At 39.2% G+C, this 20,682-nt stretch overlaps 1 protein-coding gene across 1 annotated transcript in view; it reads right to left on the reverse strand.

The window, feature by feature from the left end:
* NMBR (neuromedin B receptor) overlaps nt 1-20,682 on the reverse strand; it is a 356,579-nt gene that overhangs the window by 107,293 nt on the left and 228,604 nt on the right. The gene's annotated exons all lie outside the window — the stretch shown is intronic.

The following is a 20,682-nucleotide window of genomic DNA, read 5'->3' on the forward strand; positions in this document are numbered from 1 at the left end:
AGTATTATGAGTGCATTTAATATCACAGCCAAATGGAAACTTACAGTACATAAAATAGTAAGCAATGTGTGTTTCAAAGCTCTAAGGCTTCTTTTTCAAACCAAGTCAAATGATTAGTTTAAAGAAGACGCACACGAGCTTCAAAATGCCTTACCATGGTTACAGGCCGTGATGTCACTTCTGGTCCTGCACTCCACGGTGCTGACTTCTGGGATCGGCATTACAGCGGTTTTCTGATCTTGGCTAGATCACAGGCTGCAAGTGGAAACCAACCTTCTGGATGGATTGGCTCCTGTTATTAGTTTCCTTGATAAGCACATTGCTGATTATTTTATGTAAGTGTCCATTTGGCTGTGTTATTAAACATACTCATTAATACTGCACTTGGCACCCCCCTGTGTGTGTTTTTGTTTTTTTAGAGATTCATTCCTGTCTCTGGTGGAGCTGCCTGTTCAACTGCATATTGGCTATATATATGGACTTTTATGGACTGTCCATGGAGTAGCTGGACTGCTCGTAACTAGGGGGATAGTTGTCCACCTCCCCCTCTAATACATATTTGTGTTAATTGTTTTTATTAATTTCACTTTTTTTATGTATAGTCCGTTTACTATAGAAATACATTTGGTTATGTATTACACGCTTCTATTGCACCAAATATTTTGTTTTCTATTGCATTCATAAAAGTTTGTTTACCTTGTTATCATGTGATTGTTATGACCATTCATAGCGCTCACATGATACCCGGTTACCTGTAACTGTAATCTGCTATGTTCAGTGGACACAGTTGTCACAGGAGCGGCACCCCTTACATGGAACAGGCTGGATGATGTACATGTATGTGATCCAGTCTGCTTGTGCCCCCCATCTGCAGTAAATGTACTGTGGGTGGGCGGGAAGTTGTTAATCTTGCCCACCTCTTAGTCAGATGTGAGCTAACACAAGCAATCATTCATGAAAGTTACTTTTTGAAATGTTTTGATCAATTTTTGCCAACACAAACAGGCAATGCTATTGAGATGCTTTTATGCCAAGGTCAGTGGAAAATATAATTAAATTATTGTAATTGTAAATTCCCACCCCCTTGTTTTATACACACAGGTTGAAAGTTACATTATAGTTCTTATTTTGATTCATTTTCATCCATTTTCAGTTTTCTCTTCATTTAATCTCTTCACTTTCTCATGCTTTCAACTTGGCAACTGAATCCATTAAATATAAAAAGGTTATTCACTGACTTAATAAAATGCACATTATTTATTTAGTTTCACATCTATTTATTTTACATAAGAGGAGATTCTTCAGATAGATAAGAGTGGATTACACATATTCCCTTTGTTAGGTATTACTGTATTTATTAACTTTTTAAGGTTAAGTTATAATATTGGGGTAACAGAAAATGTATCTCAAAAACGTATGTTTTTGTTTTATTAAAATGTAAGGACTCGTAACATGAATCATTATAAAATACATACAACTGTAAACATACATGTAGCAACACATAAATTCCAATGGACAATGAAGTGTTTTAGTTCCTATAGAAGCTAACGATGTCTTGTGAAGACCAGCACTGTAGACCTTCAAATTCAACATTTAGGCTATTATAACTGATGAAGAGATAGGTCCTTTAAATCAGCTACAAGTTCCTCAGCTATCGTCATGAAATAGCTTAAAAGGAAAGAACAGAAACTTGGTAAAATGGTGACAAATGTTCTAGCATTCCACTATATAATTTCCCACTTCTAGCCCAGACCAAATCTGACATTCCTCTCCAACATGTAAAAAACATTATTCTTTTCACTAGAAAAATACTTAGAACTCCCAAACATGGGTAGGTGTTGTGTATTTTTATGTCACACGATATTTGTGCAGCGTTTTTTTCAAACATAATTTTCTGGGAAAAAATACACTTTAATTAATTTTATTGCATAAAAGCAGTTTGGTAAAATACAAAGATGACGTTGTTCTGAGTGGAAGGGCTCCAAACTACAGTGCCTAAAATTTACCTTAAAAAGCAAAAATCTTTTTAAAACCATTTCCAGGCTACCAGTTTAGAGTTAGAGGAGGTCTAGTGCTAAAATTATTTCCTTTACTCAGACGTTCACGGTGATACCTTGCATGTGTGGTGCGATTGCCGTTTACATATGCATGTGGGACTTACGCGCACGTTCGCATTTGTGCGTGAGCAGGGGTGAACGAGAACACAATTTTTTTAATAATATTACTTATTTATTTAAAAAAACTTAAGCTGTAACTTTATTTTTTTTCTATCTCTTTTGTTGTTCTCAAATGGAATGAACAACATTCCTTGTGATAGCACGGACCATGGCAGGTCCTCTTGATGGAGAGATCTGCTGTATATTAGACCCCGTATCTCTACTCTAGCCTCCAAAGAATCTGATCAAATCAAGATTGGTTTGATCAGATGCTTGTTGATGCCAGCAACATCTTGTTTACATGAAACTGAAGCCGGAAGTGACAAAATCCTTCTTGCTGCTGGTTTCAGATGTCGCACAGTGGGCAGAACCAGATGCCGCCGGTCGCATCTTTTCTGAGCTCCCCGATCGCACAGGAGAGATGACTGCACAGGCAATGGAATACAGCACTGTTTCACCTCTAGGCCTGAATCTTACTTACATTTGCAGTATTTTACATATTGTGTACATGCATGTATGACAAAATAAATATCTGACACTAGGTCTGTTTTACAGTACCCTTCAGCTTCAATTTAAAAGTGTTTAAAGCTGAACTCCGGGATAGGCAAACATTGTCTAAATACAAGCGGCAGTTGTATTCTTCCTTGAATCTTGGTGTGCTTTGTGTATTTCTTCCAGATCTGTGCAGTAATCCAGTGTAAAACGTTTCCTCTGTGCTGGAGCTTCCTGTAATAAAGTTCAGTCACTGCTGTTTTCTCTCCTTTTGCAGGGTGATTGGTCTTGTATCCACCCCCTCCTGTAGGTTTCTACACACAGTGTGTAGTGGGTGGGCCTACTGGGTCCTTCCCACAGCTCTGCTCTCTGCATAGACTATGTACAGCACAGTCATGATGTCACTGCTACTTTTACAAGGTAATGTCTGTGTCTGTAAAGGCATTTGGTGCACACAAAGTGAATTTATAGCCTGTCTATTGAGGAACATATTTTATAGAATGTTTTTGTGCCTGGAGTTCAGCTTTATTGAACTCCCAACTTTAGCTTTAAAATACATTTCAGCAAACAGCTGGCATTGCCAAAGCTTGATAAAATGAGCAGAAGCCTGGTAGAAGCCTGTTTAAACCTACATTTAGGAATTACCCAAAAGTCAGCATTCAACACTCCAAACATGGAGCAAAAAGCTTGCTTGAAGGGCTTGAAGAAAGCTGTTCAAAGCTTTGTAAAGGCCGGAGATGATGCTTTTAGACCAACATTTGGTTAAATCAACTTCAGCCAAAATGAACAAGCTAAAAATGAAGAGCCCATTGAAAATGAAAAAAAACAGCTTTTACTGCAATATTTAAAATTGAGCTACACTGCATTTCAGCACCACAACCCAAAAAACGCTATTTAATTAATATTTAATATGTAAAGAAAACTCCCCCATCCACGCCTTCATAAATAATTTTACTGAGAAATCACTTTGAAAAACACCCCATTAGCAATCATGTAACATTTACTTCCTGGAATCCATCTGCCCTTAGCTCAGGCATGCATGCAGAAAGGCGTGTTTAGTTAAGAAAACTCCTTCCTTCATGAAGACTCCAGGGATGTATGACATCATTTGCCTAGGCATGGAAGTAACTGAAGAAATCTAAAAATAGATTACAAGTAAATAATATATATTTCTATCTATTTACAAATGCTAGCAGCATACAGAATAAAAATAGTAAATTCTGATTGAAAGAGTGATATTCCTCTTTAACTTCAATCCAGAGATTAAGGCCGGCCATGGGTCAATTTTCAAACGATTTTTGGTTTGAAAATCAGACTAGGCAGATTTTCTCTCTGTTAGTGGGGCAATGGCACAGGACGATTTTTGTGGTTGCTCCCCATTTCGTTTATCAGGCATGCTGGAAAATTCATGAAAAACTACCGATTTTCAAAATCATCGGTGGCACTATCGAATTACAGAACGAACAATGTATTTGATTTTCGATCGAAAAATCTTTGGAATTCGACCCATGTATGGCCTGCTTTACTCTGCATTACATTTATTCTACCACTGGATGTCTGATAGCCTGAATCATTCATCCTACTACTTCTAGTGGTTGCTTTGAACTGACCCCAGCCTCTTTCTGGACAGTGAAAGAAGTAGCATTATGGGCTCATCTCTCTGACACTCTGCTTTCTCTTCCATTCAGCATGCCTCTTGCCAGCACATAAACTAATTGGCTCTTTTTACTGCATCTTCCTCTTACAAAAGCAGGTACTTACACTCCTTGATTAAAAATAAATAATAATGATGTACTAATAATGAGCTGCATTTATTTGTGTCTTTTACATCTGCCTATAATTCAGTTTTAAGTATTTGTACTATAGTATGTTTAGGGTCTAATATGTCAGTTAACAAATCAAAATAGGCAGATCAATTGCATAACAGTGACATTTAGATTTATTGCTTGTTTAAAAACAAGGCAAATAAAATACACAGATGAATAAATACCAAACAAGGCAGACAAAAGGCAGATTGTTGTCATGCATTTTATATGGAGTGGTGTACAAGCAGTAAAAAGTATAGCCATACAACAAATTAATTATAATTTTTCTTTATTCAACCCACTTTTTCTGTGTATCCTTTTTTATTGTCTCCTCCATTAAATTAAATTACGATTATGTGATTTCTTACAAGAGTACAAAATAATGCGGAGGAAACTGAAATGTTTTCATGTTCTACTAACTGCCATAAGGCAATTACAGTAGAAATGATAATGAGTATCAAGTTCTGTCATTCAGAATCATTTAACAGGCAAATTAGAAAATGTAAATTCACAACAAAAATAAAAACCATTAAAGTCTTTATTAAAATAGGAAAGAGTTTATTATCAACATATGTTCATTTCATTCCAGAATGCCAAATTTTCAAAATCATCGTTTTTTTTCTGACAGATCTGTTTAAATCAGTGATGGAGAGCATCTTGATGTTCTATTTTTTTATTCCCCAGGGCTGACTTCATTTAGAATACTGGTTTAGAAATTATTCATTGCTACTTGTTTGCAAGTACTGGGTACTCAGGAAATCATCATATTAGTCTGTAAACTTATGACCACAATTTAATTCAAAGTAGCAGATTAAAGTATTTTTTTATCGACTGATCTGCAGAGGCATGTGGGGTAGCATGCCTGTTACCTGCTGCAAGTTTATTTTCATTTGAACATTACAACTGATAACATCAATACTGAAGAGGAGGCATCATATGTTACCTTTGAATATGTTAGTCTTCAAACTTGTTGCCCTCTGTAAATTAATTCCTGTTTCCCTGTGCATGCTAAGAAGTGGTTGTAAATGGGACTTTAGATCTTAACACAAGTTGAAATTAAGCCCTGCCACTCCCTGGGCTTAGCTCCACTCATAACATTTATCAATCAGTTTTCAGAGACCCTGCTGCCCACTGACATTCTGTCATTTGATATCTGAAAAGATAGGGGGCAGAACATAATCATGTCTTGCACAGTCAAAGTCAAAGTCTTTTGCACAGTCTTGGCCAATGATTGAAGGAGCTCAACAGGGATTTGTTTGAAGATAAACATACAGTATGTACTTGAGGGTAAGACAAGGTCTTCTTCAGCACCGCTGTTGCCTTAGAAAACGTTTATGCCAGGGCACGCTTGCTTAAAGCAGAACTTTGGGCAAAATCTTCTTTACATGTCCTTGTTGCTGATTTCCTGCTTTCACTGAATATGTCACTCATCTTCTGGTTCACACAGTAGTTGCTCTGAAATAGCCTATTAAGTTTCAAATCAAAATGTTAATTCTCTTTGATTTGCTGCTTGTAAGACCGTTGGCTGCAATGCCTCATATTCGCCCAGCCACTGGTCTTGGCACATCTCTTCTGTAGTTCGTTTTCTAGGAAGTGGTGATGTAATTATTATTATTATTACCGTATATACTCGAGTATAAGCCGAGTTTTTCAGCACATTTTTTGTGCTGAAAAACGGCCCCCTCGGCTTATACTCGAGTCAACGTCTGCAGATGGCTCCCCCCCCCCTTCCAACAGAAGGGAAACTACGGTAAGTACAGGGGTGGGCTGCTGTCTCTTACCTGGCTCTGGTCCCGCGACGATCCGGTCCAGGAAGCGCGGCTGCTCCTTCATTCGGTTCGTCCACTGGATGTTCGCGCGGCTGCTCGGCTCCGCATTCTCACCGGTGATTGGCCGCCAGAACTGTAGCTCAGGAAAGGCACACAGGCGGCCAATCACTGGCGAGGAGGCGGAGCTGAGCGGCCCCGCAAAAATCGAGTGAAGGAGATGCAGGTAAGTGTGCTGTGCTGGAACAGGGGTCAGCAAGTGTCAGTGGGAGGAATAGTGCCCCATCATTGGTGTCACTGATACCAATGATGGGGCATTATTCCTCCCACTGACACCAACGATGGGGCCCTTTTCCTCCCCCCCCACTGACACCAACGATTGGGCACTATTCCTCCCCCCCCCCACTGACACCAATGATGGGGCACTATTCCACCCCCCACTGACACCAATCATGGAGCACTATTCCACCCCCCACTGACACCAATCATGGGATACTATTCCTCCCCCCCACTGACACCAACGATGGGGCACTTTTCCTCCCCCCCACTGACACCAACGATGGGGCACTATTCCTCCACCCCCCCACTGACACCAATGATGGGATATAATTCCTCCCACTGATACCAATGTTGGGACACTATTCCTCCCACTGACACCAATGATGGGACACTATTCCTCCCACTGACACCAAAGATGGGGCACTATTCCACTGACACCAATAATGGGGTGCTATTCCCCCCACTGATACTAATGATGGGGCACTATTCCTGCCACTGATACCAATGATGGGGCGCTATTCCTCCCACTGACACCAATGATGGGGCGCTATTCCTCCCACTGACACCAATGATGGGGCATTATTCCTCCCACTGACACCAATGATGGGGCACTATTCCTCCCACTGATACCAATGATGGGGCACTATTCCTCCCACTGACACCAATGATGGGGCACTATTTCTCCCACTGACACCAATGATGAGGCACGATTCTTCCCACTGGTGTTCCCACCCTCGGCTTATACTCGAGTCAATAGTTTTTCCCAGTTTTTTGTGGTAAAATTAGGTACCTCGGCTTATATTCGGGTCGGCTTATACTCGAGTATATACGGTATACAGGATTTATATAGCGCCAACAGTTTGCGCAGCGCTTTACAAAATTAAGGTAGGCATTACAGTTACAATACAATTTGGTACAAGAGGAAACAGAGGGCCCTGCTCGTTAGAGCTTACAATCTAGGAGGAAGAGTTGAGTGATACAAAAGGTAAAGTATTCAGTCCCACGTGCACTGGTGGGTGGACCCAGACTCTCAGACACAATTAACATGTACAGGCCTAGTGTACCCACCCACATTCACTACAATTCCCTGTGGTTGATGGGAACTGTAGTTTCTGTTTACTGCAGAAAGAGAGAAGAGTATATAATGTAATTCCTGCTAATACAACTACTCCTTAGCAGAGCAGTTGCCCTTATCTTTTGAATTACAGAGATGAGGTCATGAAAACTCAATTAGCCTTTCCTCCTAAATGGTAAAGATTTCCAAAAATGTATTAACTGTTTAGTGTTTTGTGTAGGGGGGTGTACTAATGGGTGATTTTTTTTTCTATCCTGGAGTTCTTTTTTAAAGGAAACATGCCATGGGAGAAATACCTTGTTGTAATACATTTAGTTAAACTTTACGATAAAAATTTCACAAAATATCAATATATTGTTTTTTTCTACACATCATTTTGAATGTATAGCATTTTAATGGACCATGTAACTCAACTCCGTACAGTGCTGCTTGCCATTATATAGTGATACTGAAATGTATTCAAATTATGGTAATTTAAAAGCATCATTCATAAATATTATGACACCTGGTACTTGAACATGTTTGAGGCTTACAGTACACTAAAAGTAATAAGGTTGACAGTTTTACCTAATCTTTCCTAATCTAGTCCTAAAAGCCACATGCTGAATAAAAATTGGGTGTATTGATAATATTATATAACTTCGTTATAAAAATCGTTCCAAGAAATAAAAAAAGATTATATTAGGGAGTGTAGGAGAATACAATATTGTACATAAACCCAGTAGAATGTAGTGGTAGACTGCTCGCTTCTTTCATGCTCTTGAAGAGCAACCTCTGCAGTTGCTTCTGAGACTGCTTCTTCATGTTCTCTATACATTCCTATGCTCTTGTAGAACAAAAGCAGACCCAGAGGACAGCATCAGGTTCTTAAGACAATCTTCCCTAGATAGTTTTGTTACAATGTAACATAAATTAGCAAAAGAAAAAAGTAGGCCTTCTGCTTGAAGCAAATCTATTACCAGGAAGGAGTAGAAAAATGGTAATTATAGCCCAATACCAGTATCCATGAGGCTCCTCCACTTACTTTTTTATCCTATTTATAGCTCCGGCACTCCATGGAATTCCTACAAGCTCAGACATATCATATATATTTCTGGTTTAGAGAGAATTCACAGCTGTGGTACACAAACCCAATACAACCTAGTAAAACTTTAGAAAAGTTGATGGTTTGCGTCATGTTCACCATCTATTGACTTTACATGCTAAAAAAAAGAAATAGTTACATGCAAAATGTCGAATTTACCTACGAAAAAAAATTAAAAACATATTTTTTGGCCTAAACATACAGTATATTCAAAAGCAATACATAATATGCCATTATATTGAATTCATTTTAAGTTTGGCAGGACTTTTAAGGCACCACAATAGTAAATCTTTACTGTAAAAGTAAATCTTTATTGACACAAAATAATTTTTAAAAAGATTTGTAATATAAAACATCCTTGCTAAAAAATTATTCTCCGGTGCAAAAGCACCATGATGATGTTGGATGCTTAGGTGTCATGGCTTCACACACACGCCTACTTCACTGCGTGCGCACATGCACACTTGACCGGAAGGGTATCTCGCCGCCATCTTTGTCTGTCTCATCACCAGTGTGCAGCAGTGGAAGTGCCAGCCGGACATGACCCAATGCAAGCTATTTGAACATGGAAGGCGCCTAAGCATCCAACGTTATCATGGCCCCTTTTATGTCTGAGAATTATTTATCAAGAATGTTAAAATAAAGTATTTTGTATGAATAAAGATATGTTGATTTTATAAATGTGACTATTGCTTTAAAAGTCATTTTTTTACCTTAATGCATTCTCTGTGTTAAGGTGAAAAAAAACCTCTCAATGCTTCCCTGCCCCACCCCCCAACCCCCATACTTGCCTGAGCCCAATCAGCAGCCCAGAACAGATACACTATCAGTCTTTACACCATCCATCGTAATTTGACAGTTATATTTGTATCTATACCTTTATATATGTATGCTATAGTTGTATTTATGCATGCCCATTTCCCTTTGAGTACATCCTGTTATGACTTTTTTTTACTAATATGATCATCCCTCTTTACTGTATTTATATATATATATATGTATATATACATATATACACACACACACATACACACACTGTATACATATATTCACTGTTTACTGATGTTTAAAATAATGTTGGATTAGCAAATGATCACAAATCCATTATAAAAAATGTAAAAAAGATCCAGTCAAAATGTTGTGAAATATGTTATATATATTTTTTACATTCAAATATGTGCCCAGAGATTGTTGCTTGAAAAAAAAGTTTGGGTTTTAAATGCTTTAAGGGGCACAAGCTTTAACTGCACCAACATTGTCTGACACACAAATTTAACCAGCAGAAGATTTAGGAATCAAGTGAAGTAAAAGAAGAGAGGACATACCCAATTCCAGATTGGGCCAGATCACAACTTTGTCAGCTAAAGTTTCTCAGATTTTAATTTTTTTACCTGTAGTGTACAATTATGCTATATACTCACACTCACATACTCACAGTGAAAAGATAACTTTGACGTTTATTGCTAATTCTGCATATATTGTCCTGATTATTGTACCTTGATCACAGTTGGGATGTTTCCATTTCTTCCAATGTCCCACCTATTCAGCTGTGTCATTGTTAAACGTTTTTTAGTCATTGTACAAAAATAGAAAAAGAAAAAGAGGACCAGGAGTGGCGGCACAAATCTTAAGAGAAAAGTATCTTCAAAATTAGTCAGCTCAGCCACTCTCTCTACAACCTGCACGAAAAAAAGGCCTCATCAACTTGAACTATATGGACTTATAAATCTTATATTTTTTTTAAATATATTCTTCAGATTTTTTTTACATATAAAAATGTCATTGTAACATATATGTTTACATATATTTGTAAATACATTCCATAAATGTAGATTTGTATTTTTAAAGACAAATGAAATGTATTTTTAAAAATATTTTTCATATATTTTGTAATAAAAATGCATATCAACATACAGTATGTATATATATATATATATATATATATATATATATATATATATATATATATTTTTTTTTTTTTTTTTTTTTTAAATATATTGAATATGGGCAAAATTGTAGCATTTTAAATATATGTCAATATATTTTGGAAAAATATGTTTAAAATATATTTCAAATATATTTTTCTTCCATGTGAGAGTGTATAGTATTTTTCACTGATCACTGTTTTACTACCACTAGCGATGTCAGATAGGGTTAGGGTCAGTTAGAGTCCCTCCCAGCCAGGGTCAGCTAGCGTTAGATTGCCCGAACACTATCGCACTTATGCTATAGGTCGCTGATGACCGACATCACTAATATAGTGTTTGTACGGATCAATATCCGTACTAGTATTAGTGTCCCAAAAAAATGCAGTGTTAGCAGGATCAGCCTCGTTCGCTGCCAGCACTTGCATTTAGCCCCTCCACCCCTAACAAGAAGTGCAGTGTCAGTGTAAGTTCTGATTACTGTCAACTGTGATACATTGCACACAAAACCAGGCGTTAGCAGAATCAGGCCTGATCTCTGCTAGCATTAGGAGGTGAATTTTATTGGTGACAGTTCAAGCAGTCCCTGACAGCCAGGTGCTCTTTTTCAGCACTAGGTACCAGTAAATTTAGAGCCCAAAATGTCCCAAAAGTGGTGCACTAGTGAAGAGGCCTACAGGATTCTGAGCATGTCAGATGAGAGAGAAGGGGAAGCCTATCTGACAGAATCCGCCTTGGAATACAAACCTGTAGAAAGCAGCGGCATCCTGTCAGTTAGCTCAAACAATCAGAAGTGTTTGGCCTCCTTTTCACCTTGTTCCATCTCTCCATATGCCGGGATGCTCGGTATGCTTTGCTTCATTGTCCCATATCGGGCCTCTTGGCTCACCAGCAGAAGTTGGCTTCCTATTTGTTTTTGTCGGCCACTAGAACAATTGCTCAGGCATGGAAGAGGCCGCTTGTCCCTCTTCAGGGGAGGCGGGACCTGGGGGCTCAATGTTGCTCAGTGATAGCGCGACCTGGGGGCAGTCATGGATCTGGGGGACTTGAATAGGGCCTGGTCACTTATACCTAAATGTTCATTTAATACGACCACGCTGGAGGCGGCATACAAGGTATTGTTTCGTTGGTATTGGGTTCCGGCTCGTTTGGCCCAGGCGAACCCTGCCTGCAGGGATCGATGCTTTCAGGGTGTGGCCATCGTGGGGATGTATTGCATATCTGGTGGTCATGCCCAACACTGTTTCGTTTTTGGTCTCATGTGTTTGGCCTCCTTTTCACCTTGTTTCATCTTTCCATATGACGGGATGCTCGGTGTGCTTTGCTTCATTGTCCCATACCAGGCCTCTTGGCTCACCAGCAGAAGTTGGCTTCCTATTTGTTTTTGTTGGCCACTAGAACAATTGCTCAGGAATAAAAGAGCCCATTTATCCCTCTTCAGGGGGTGGGGGACCGTATCACCACTATGATGCTCAATGAACAGATGTCGAGTATCTGTAACGACTCCCAACGGAAATTCTTGAAAATATGGGAGCCGTGGTTGCAATATGCCTTTCCCACACTCCCCCTAGTCTGGGGTTGTGATGTTGCTTGGTATTGGCATTCTCAGACCCCTGCTCTTGGTCTTGCCATCTTTTTCCTTTTGTACTCCTTCCTTTTCTTGTTTCGTTTGGTGTGGCAGTGGATAGCTGCCTTTGGTTTGAGTTACTGTCGGTGTTATACCAATGTTGTTGTCATTTATGTGCCATTGATAGCCCCTGCGTGGGCGCACCTTTTGCTCTGTTGGTGTTAGAGCACTGTTTTCTTTATTTTTCTATGTGCAATTGATGGCCCCTGCGTGGGCATGTTTTGTTGCTCCTGTCTTCTTAAACTGTTTATAAATTAATAAAAACATTGAAATATAAAGGTCACCCCAAAGAAGATTTTGTGTCTGTAGCAGACACGGAAGAAGACATAACACTCACTTTTTTTGTCCCTCCTGTCCTGACCAACCTGGTCTCTGCACCAAGGACTGCTTCCATCACTACCACACACTAGTGGTAGTATAGGGTACAACACGGTACAGTCTAGGGCACATTTTCACAATTCTTACACAAGGGTCTTGAAAGATGTTAGATAGTTAGAAAACTGTCTATCGCATTTTGAGAGACCCTAAAATCAGAGGCTGTTCTTCAAAGTTACAAAAAAGTTTAAAAAAAAAACCATAAAAAGTAAAAATAAAATAATGAATAAAGTCATTTTTAAAAAAAAAAGTTATTGTTTTACTGAGTTAATGTTCTATTGTTTACAGTGTATAGGGAAAAGGAACGAGCGCTGGATCTGACAGAATCAAGCCGCTAGCATAAAGGTAAACCTTGTATACCCTCTTCATAAAAAGTCAAATACAGCAACAAGTTGCAGCGCTTGAGTATATAATAAAGGGAATTAACATATAATTCACAAAATTGAAAGAAATGACATTCATTTTATAACATGCACCAGATCCAACGTTCATAAATTAATGTAAACAATGGTCAGGTAAATAATAGAAATTCATTCCACTAATCAAAGTGCCTTTAGTGATAGGGTTGTTAGAGTCATAGGTTCTGGGGGTATACCCCAGTGACAAGCAAATCCGTGACTTCCGTGATAGGAGAATAGCTGTAAAATGCACTAACCAGATAGCGCAAGTAAATGCGCATTGGAGTATAATGACCTACTCCTGGTCACAGCCAGATGGTCCTCAGCGTAAAGCCCTCAGGAACACCAGTGCACCACTCTTGCCTTCTCCTACCACCAGGGGGAGTGCGCCTCTTTCCAGTATCACGAAATAGCCTTATATCCTCTATCGCCAGGATTAGTGTGCTTTCATATCAGGAGATCATCTCAGGGACTCGGCAAAAAGACCCAGAAGAAAGAAATCTTGATAGTGTAGTATTTTTATTCAAAGGGTAAAAGCAAGTAGTACACTTACATGGTAATGTCCAAAAAAAGCTGATTCACAGAATCCAAAAAGATGGCCGACAGTCAGATGCATGAACCAGTGGATGATACGTGGTATGAGAGGTGTCCTTAATCCTAACGCGTTTTGTGGCAATGGCACATTATCAAAGGGAGATGAATGTTCTATTGTTACTGTGTTTTGTTAACTGTTGGTTGCTTTGCAGGAACACCAATCAGGTGCACCAATCAGGTGCTCTCAGAATATACATCAGTATGTGCAGCTCTGCAGGAGGAGATTTCTCATCTGCAATTTAAAAAAAAAAATTTCTTCAAGCTTGGGGCCCTGGGGTGACCAGTGGGTCGATCACTCCTATGCTTCAGCATTTCTATTTTTTGGCAGAGGCTTCTTCACCCACATCGATCAGTGTGAATGGAGGAATCCTATAGGTTTATTTTTTTATTCAGCCCATGGGCTGAATGAAAAAAAAGAACATTAGATGTATGCCCAACAATAGAAGTGGGTGGATGCAGGGCGGTAATTCTAATGGTGGGCATACCACACACTTTTTCTGGCAGATATTTCTTCATCCAGAATTCCACAATTGCTGCAGGCATCATCCTGGTATTGCTTTTTTTTCAGCCAGTATTCGGCTTTCATGTAATTAGCAAATTAGCTGCTGGATTGCCTTTACAATCAGCGAAAGGGGATGCCCCTCCCGTCGACTTCCACGGCTTTCTTCTGTCCCACCGGGGAACCCGAGAATGCAGCTGCAGTTCTGCTTTCTGATCATAGAGCTGATCGGAGATTGGAATGGCTCCAATCATCTCTATGGTCTAAGAAACCAGAAGTTACAAGCATTTCATCACTTCAGTTTAGACGGATATAAACAGCACTATTTTCAAATTGGGAAAGCATTTGATCACACTCTTCTTGGTGTGATCAGATGCTTTAAGGGCAGAGCGATCTAGGGTTTAATGGAACCCAGATTTCTCAGAAAAGAGTACCTGTCACTGCCTATTGCTATTATAGGGGACAGTGTAAAAATAAAAAAGCAAAATAAATAATAGAAAAAATTGGTCCTGTGGTGGTATATAAACAGTGATTGTGAGAACATCAGAACAAGGGCAGTAATTTTAGCATTAGATCTCCAGTGTAACTCTAAAATGGTATCCTGTAAAGGCTTTTAAAGTGTCACCTATGGATATTAAAAATGTGCGTAGTTTGCGTTATTGCTCGGGCATGCACAATTTTAACCACTTCAATACCAGGTACTTTTACCCCCTTCCTGCCCAGGCCAGTTTTCAGGTTTCAGCGCTAATAAATCTGGGTGCTAATAAATTGTTTTATAAATAGAGAGCACTATGGTTCCATTTTTCTGCTTTCCATAATACATATTATATGAGAGCGTCAGCTGGAGGAATGTATACTGTGGCGGTGCAGGGAGAAAAGCTGGAGGAAGACCACAGAGGGTGTCCACAAGTCTGACCACATGTTGAGTGCATAATGACCTTGATGATGTCATAAAGTGAGGTAAACAAGTTTTTCACCTAATGGTGGTGGCATGGTTGGCACTGAAGAAGAGAGAAGATTTATCATATACACATTGCACAGTGCTGTTACAGTATGAGGCTTTTTCATTTGACTTTAATTATTGTTATTATTTCTTTTTATATGAGATATTAGTCTGTTGTGCTACACTTTATTGTTATTAATTTTGGTACAGGTGTTATGTAAAAGAAATTTAATCTCCAAACACGGAATGGTTTCTTCACAGTGAGAGCTGTGAAATTGTGGAATAGACCCCCTCAAGAGTTGGTTCTGGCCAGCTCAGTGGATTGCTTCAAAAAAGGCCTGGATTATTTCTTAAATACACAGAATATAACTGGATACTAACATTTATAGGTAAAGTTGATCCAGGGAATATCCGATTGCCTCTCGGGGGATCAGGAAGGAATTTTTTTGTTTCCCAGCAGGAGTAAATTGGATCGTGCTTTTGTGGTTTTTTGTCCTTCCTCTGGATCAACTGTGGGTATAGGATTATAACTTTTTTTTTTTCTATGGTTCAACTAGATGGACTTTTGTCTTTTTTCAGCCAGACTAACTATGTAACTATGTAACAGTGTTTTAGCAGCAACTATTTAGAGCACAATCATATTTTAGGGTGTGTTGTGATTGAAGGGGTTTAGACCTCCATTATATATGCTGTATCTTATTCCACTTATTCTCTAACAGTATCACATACAAGTCATTATAGCTAGAATACAATCCATAATAGTGTATATCCTTGTGTAATATTGTCTAGAAGGTCCATTTTACTGATACACATTAGATGTATACTGTACATTCTAATTTTTGGAAATCTATTTCACCAAAAACTGAAAATGACCCAGCTCAAGAGTCCTCAATCGTATCCTTCTTTTTAGTTACTAAATACTAAATCTGCTAATTTTTGCGTGGTAATTGTAGCATTTTAGTGTCTTTATAAAATATTTTCAGTAAATAAATTTTTTTAGGTTGATGCTTTCTTTTTAGAATACAAGAGAGAAAATAATATAAAGTGCTAGTATTTTGAACGATACATTTGTACACAGCATGTATCTCCTAATTTCCTGCAGGTTGTTGGCGTTTACCTGTTTTTCATTTGCTATATTAATTTCCTTCTTCCCTTCAATGTTTATTTGACTCTTGTTTTGTTAAGCTGATACCTATCTCAACAAATAAAGTGTGTTGCAGGATAAACTAGATGCGTTTGATTACCTTGTGTTACAATGAATATCACGTACGTCATTGGTTTGCCTATCACACTGTCTTAGTATCTTACTAGCATCTTGGGTGGGAGTTATCTAATTCAGTATTTATAAATTAATGCTTCAACTGTTTACAGTAAGCAAGGAAAATATAAGCTTCAGTTTCTGCTTTTTTAGTGCTTTAACCAATTTGCCTTAAAATCGTTGTAAAGCTTTGGGTTTTTTTCAATTGAAATACCAAACTACATACTTTCCTGTTCTGTGTAATGGTTTTGCACAAAGCAACATTGATCCTCCTTTTCTTCTTCTTCTCCTTGCCCATATCCCCTGCTATTTACCCACAGAGCAAATTGCTTGCTCTAGGGCGGGTGTCGGCAACCCGCGGCTCCAGAGCCGCATGCGGCTCTTTTTCACCTTTGCTGCGGCTCTGGAGCACACTGCCCACCAGGTGACAGGCAATAGGGTTGCCGTAGCTCAGTGGTCGGCAAGCCGCGGCTCTTTACACATTTTAATGCAGCTCTTCTGTGTGCCGGGCGCCCGCTCCCCTCCCTCCTCTCGGGCGGCCGCCCCAAAAGTCAGGACTCTGCAGCCAGCCCAGCAATGGGCAAACTACGGCCCGGCGGACCTTTTAATCCGGCCCGCGGAGCGTGGCAAACATTGGCTGTCAGGATGTAGGCGGGGCAGCGTGACGAACTCCTCTCCTCTCACAGTCCACCCTGAAGACCGGAACGGCGCGGGAACACGGCAAGAAGAACGCGCGGAGCAAAGGTAAGTGAATTGACACAATATGGGGAATGAATTACTATAGGGGGGATGAATTACAATAGGGAAGATGAATTACTATATGGGGGATGAATTACTATGGGGGATGAATTACTATATGGGGGATGAATTACTATGGGGGATGAATTACTATATGGGTGATGAATTACTATGGGGGATGAATTACTATATGGGGGATGAATTACTATGGGGGATGAATTACTATATGGGGGATTAATTACTATGGGGGATGAATTACTATATGGGGGATGAATTACTATGGGGGATGAATTACTATATGGGGGATGAATTACTATATGGGGGATTAATTACTATGGGGGATGAATTACTATATGGGGGATGAATTACTATGGGGGATGAATTACTATATGGGGGATGAATTACTATATGGGGGATTAATTACTATGGGGGATGAATTACTATATGATGGAAGAAATACTATGGGGGATGAATTACTATATGGGGGATGAATTACTATGGGGGATGAATTACTATATGGGGGATGAATTACTATGGGGGATGAATTACTATATGGGGGATGTATTTTCAGTTTTAAAAATGTGGCTCTCAAAATAAATTTCAATCGTGGTTTTGGCGAGATTTGGCTCAGTTGAAAAAAAAGGTTGCCCACCACTGACCTAAGGCTATGATTGTGATTATGACGATACACTGTGGCCCTGATTAACCCTTTGCTTACTGGGCCCTTAAACCCCCTTCATGACCAGAGCGCTTTTTGCAATATATGCAGTGTTGGATTTGTTTTAAATGTTGCAATGGTTTTGCGGCTCCCAGTCTTTTTTTCCCTCTCGGAAACGGGTCCAAGTGGCTCTTTATGTCTTAAAGGTTGCAGACCCCTGCTCTAGGGGCACTGGTGCATGCTTGTTCCCAAGCCGCCCTGTATGTCTGACTCAGCCCTGCCCCCTGTTCCCTCCTCAATGACTCCCGCTGCTGTATCTCAGCCAATGAGAAAAGGCAGGCCCAGGAGAGCCAAAGCTCTCGTGCACAGTGCTGAATCAGGCTCAGGTAAGTAATAGGGGAGCTGGGGGAGGGAGTTGCACACTGAAAGTTTTTACCTTTATGCATATAATGCATGAAGGTAAAAAACCTTCAGCCTTTAGGACCACTTTAAAGTGTATATAACCCTTTCAATTAACTACTTTGCTTGCTTTTGGTCTGTTATTACCAATTCCTTTTCAGTGGTATATATCTGTTTGAAAAAAAAAATACCCGTTGATGTCAGACATTTAGAGCTGTTTTGTGCACGCGTCCTGTGTTATCTCAAGGAAAGTAATTGGCTCACTAGTTTTTATCTTTGGATTACAGAATAATTAGTATCTTTATGGAAGACTATGACGACTGGGCAGGGCTCACACCATTCTGTCTACATAAATATTGCCTGTTGTCATCATACAGCAGGATTTAGGAGCTGAGTTCCTTTCTCACAGATGTACATTTTTTTTGCCGTACCTGCAGGTTAGTTAATCTCCTGTCAAGATCAGTAAAAAAGGTTTGCTTTAACTGCCAACTGCTCCATATACGAGTCCATGGCAGCATGAGATTGTGTGCTGAAAGTGCTTCCAGTTCACTGACTGAGCTGCTGCCAATAGCTCTTGGTCAGCAGGAACAAGCTCACAAACACGTGACTACTGTAAGTGCCAGTCACAGTGATCACATGCTACAGAAGCCATGCCACCTATTGGACATTAAAGCCATCTTAAAGGGCTGCCAAGAGGTGGCATTAGGGGATAAAAGGAATAAAACATAGGGAAGTGTGCATGTATTGCAGAGATGCACTGTACACGTTTTTTTCTTCTTTTTCCCTAAAATGAACAAATTAGAGTGTATGATACTTTTAAGTTAACCACTTGCCCTCCAGAGGATTTACTCCCCTTACTCACTTTTTGCGTTACGACGCTGCATTACTTTAAGTAACAATTGTGCGGTCGTGCAACGCTGCACCCAAATGAAATTTACTTCCTTTTTTTCCCACAAATTGAGCTTTCTTTTGGTGGTATTTGATCACCTGTGTATTTTCATTTTTTGCTCTTTAAAAAAAAAAGACCAACAATTTTGAGAAAAAAAACAATATTTTTTACTTTTTGCTATTAAGCATGTCCAGTGAAAGAATTTAAAAAATCTAATTTCATCATAGATTTAGGCTGAAGTATATTCTGCAACATGTCTTTGCTAAAAAAATCCCAATGCATGTAAATTAATTGGTTAACATGAAAGTTATAGCATTTAAAAATGGCAGCATATATACTTCATTTTTTTTTTTTGTACTAGTAATTAACTAGACTTATAGCGGGACTGCAGGATTGAGGAGTGCATGCTGACACTGAGGGGAACTGACTTGGTGTCACTGACATCCACAGTGACACCAATACAGGGATGAGTGCTAAAAAAACAGTTCTCCTCCCCATTCGAGATCATGGTAATCACCGAGCGCCAGCGAGTAATCACAGGTAGGGACCTGGTGATTGACAGCTGCGGCCGCGAATGGCAGTGCGGGTAGGGCGTGTGCCCCCTACCCAGAAATGCAAATCACACACATACACAAATATATGATTTTACGCACCCATGCCGCCCTGTAGCAGTATTTCTGTTATAGGGTGGTCGGAAAGCGTTAATCCAGCAAAACCTATCCTTTTGATACAATATGTTAACAAACCAAACTGAAAATATGTATGTTAAAGATTTACAGGCTTTTTTTGTGTCTTACATTTGAATGCGCTGTTCAGTCTCTTTTTTTTTTACTCATCTCTGTTTAATATCATGTTTCTGATTCCATATTTCCTTATTGTAGATAAAAGCTAAACTAAACTGGATGTTATTAATACAAAAAAAAAGGTTGCCATGGTAACTTATCAGTAAATGATCTGCTTTTTGAAGTGTGTTAACTTGCTTCTCACTCAAATAAAAATCTCTCAGTGTGGGTTTCTTTTCTTTTTTTTTTTTGCAAAATAGTCAGGTATCTCCATCACCCTAAACTAACTATGTGAGTTAGAGTTTTTGGCAGATTAGAAATGCTTAGATAATAGTAGTAGCTATTCACATTCAACTAGACATGTTCTACAAATTCTTTTTGAAAACATTTCACAGCTTATCAAAGCCAGATTTTCATAAGCAACTTGGATCAGCTGTGAAAAGTTTTCAACATTACAGAGCAAATCCAGCAGAACGTGACTAAAGCCTGGCATATATGGATCAAAATTCAGCAAGTTGTTCAGGGATCTGCCAAACTTCAATCCATGGGCAAGGCTGATCTACTGATTGACTTCTGTACAACCACCCTGTAGGATTTTTCATGATCGATCAGTGTAGCTAGCTAAAGCTGACAGCGCCGATCAGTGTATTCTGAAGGCAAGGAAGTCTCCTGCTGTCAGAAAACAATAACTCAGTGGGATGGGGGTCTTATTTTTTTTTGGTTTAACCTACTGGTTGGACGACAGAAATAACTAATGGCTAATGTATGGACTGCCTTAAGCTAATAGCTATACCATGGCCTGGAAAAATGGGAATCTTTACAGGTTACTTTAAATAATCAGTGATCCATTGATCCCAAATAAGTAATTGTGCCGTCATATGTTTGTTTTGAAATTGCTGGGTTTTCCTATATGGACTAGCATCCCTTCCAGGAAAGAGCT

This window comes from Staurois parvus, unplaced genomic scaffold, assembly GCF_062004578.1.
Source record: "Staurois parvus isolate SC_StPar_1 unplaced genomic scaffold, SC_StPar_1.0 ptg000165l, whole genome shotgun sequence".
Classification (NCBI taxonomy): domain Eukaryota; kingdom Metazoa; phylum Chordata; class Amphibia; order Anura; family Ranidae; genus Staurois; species Staurois parvus.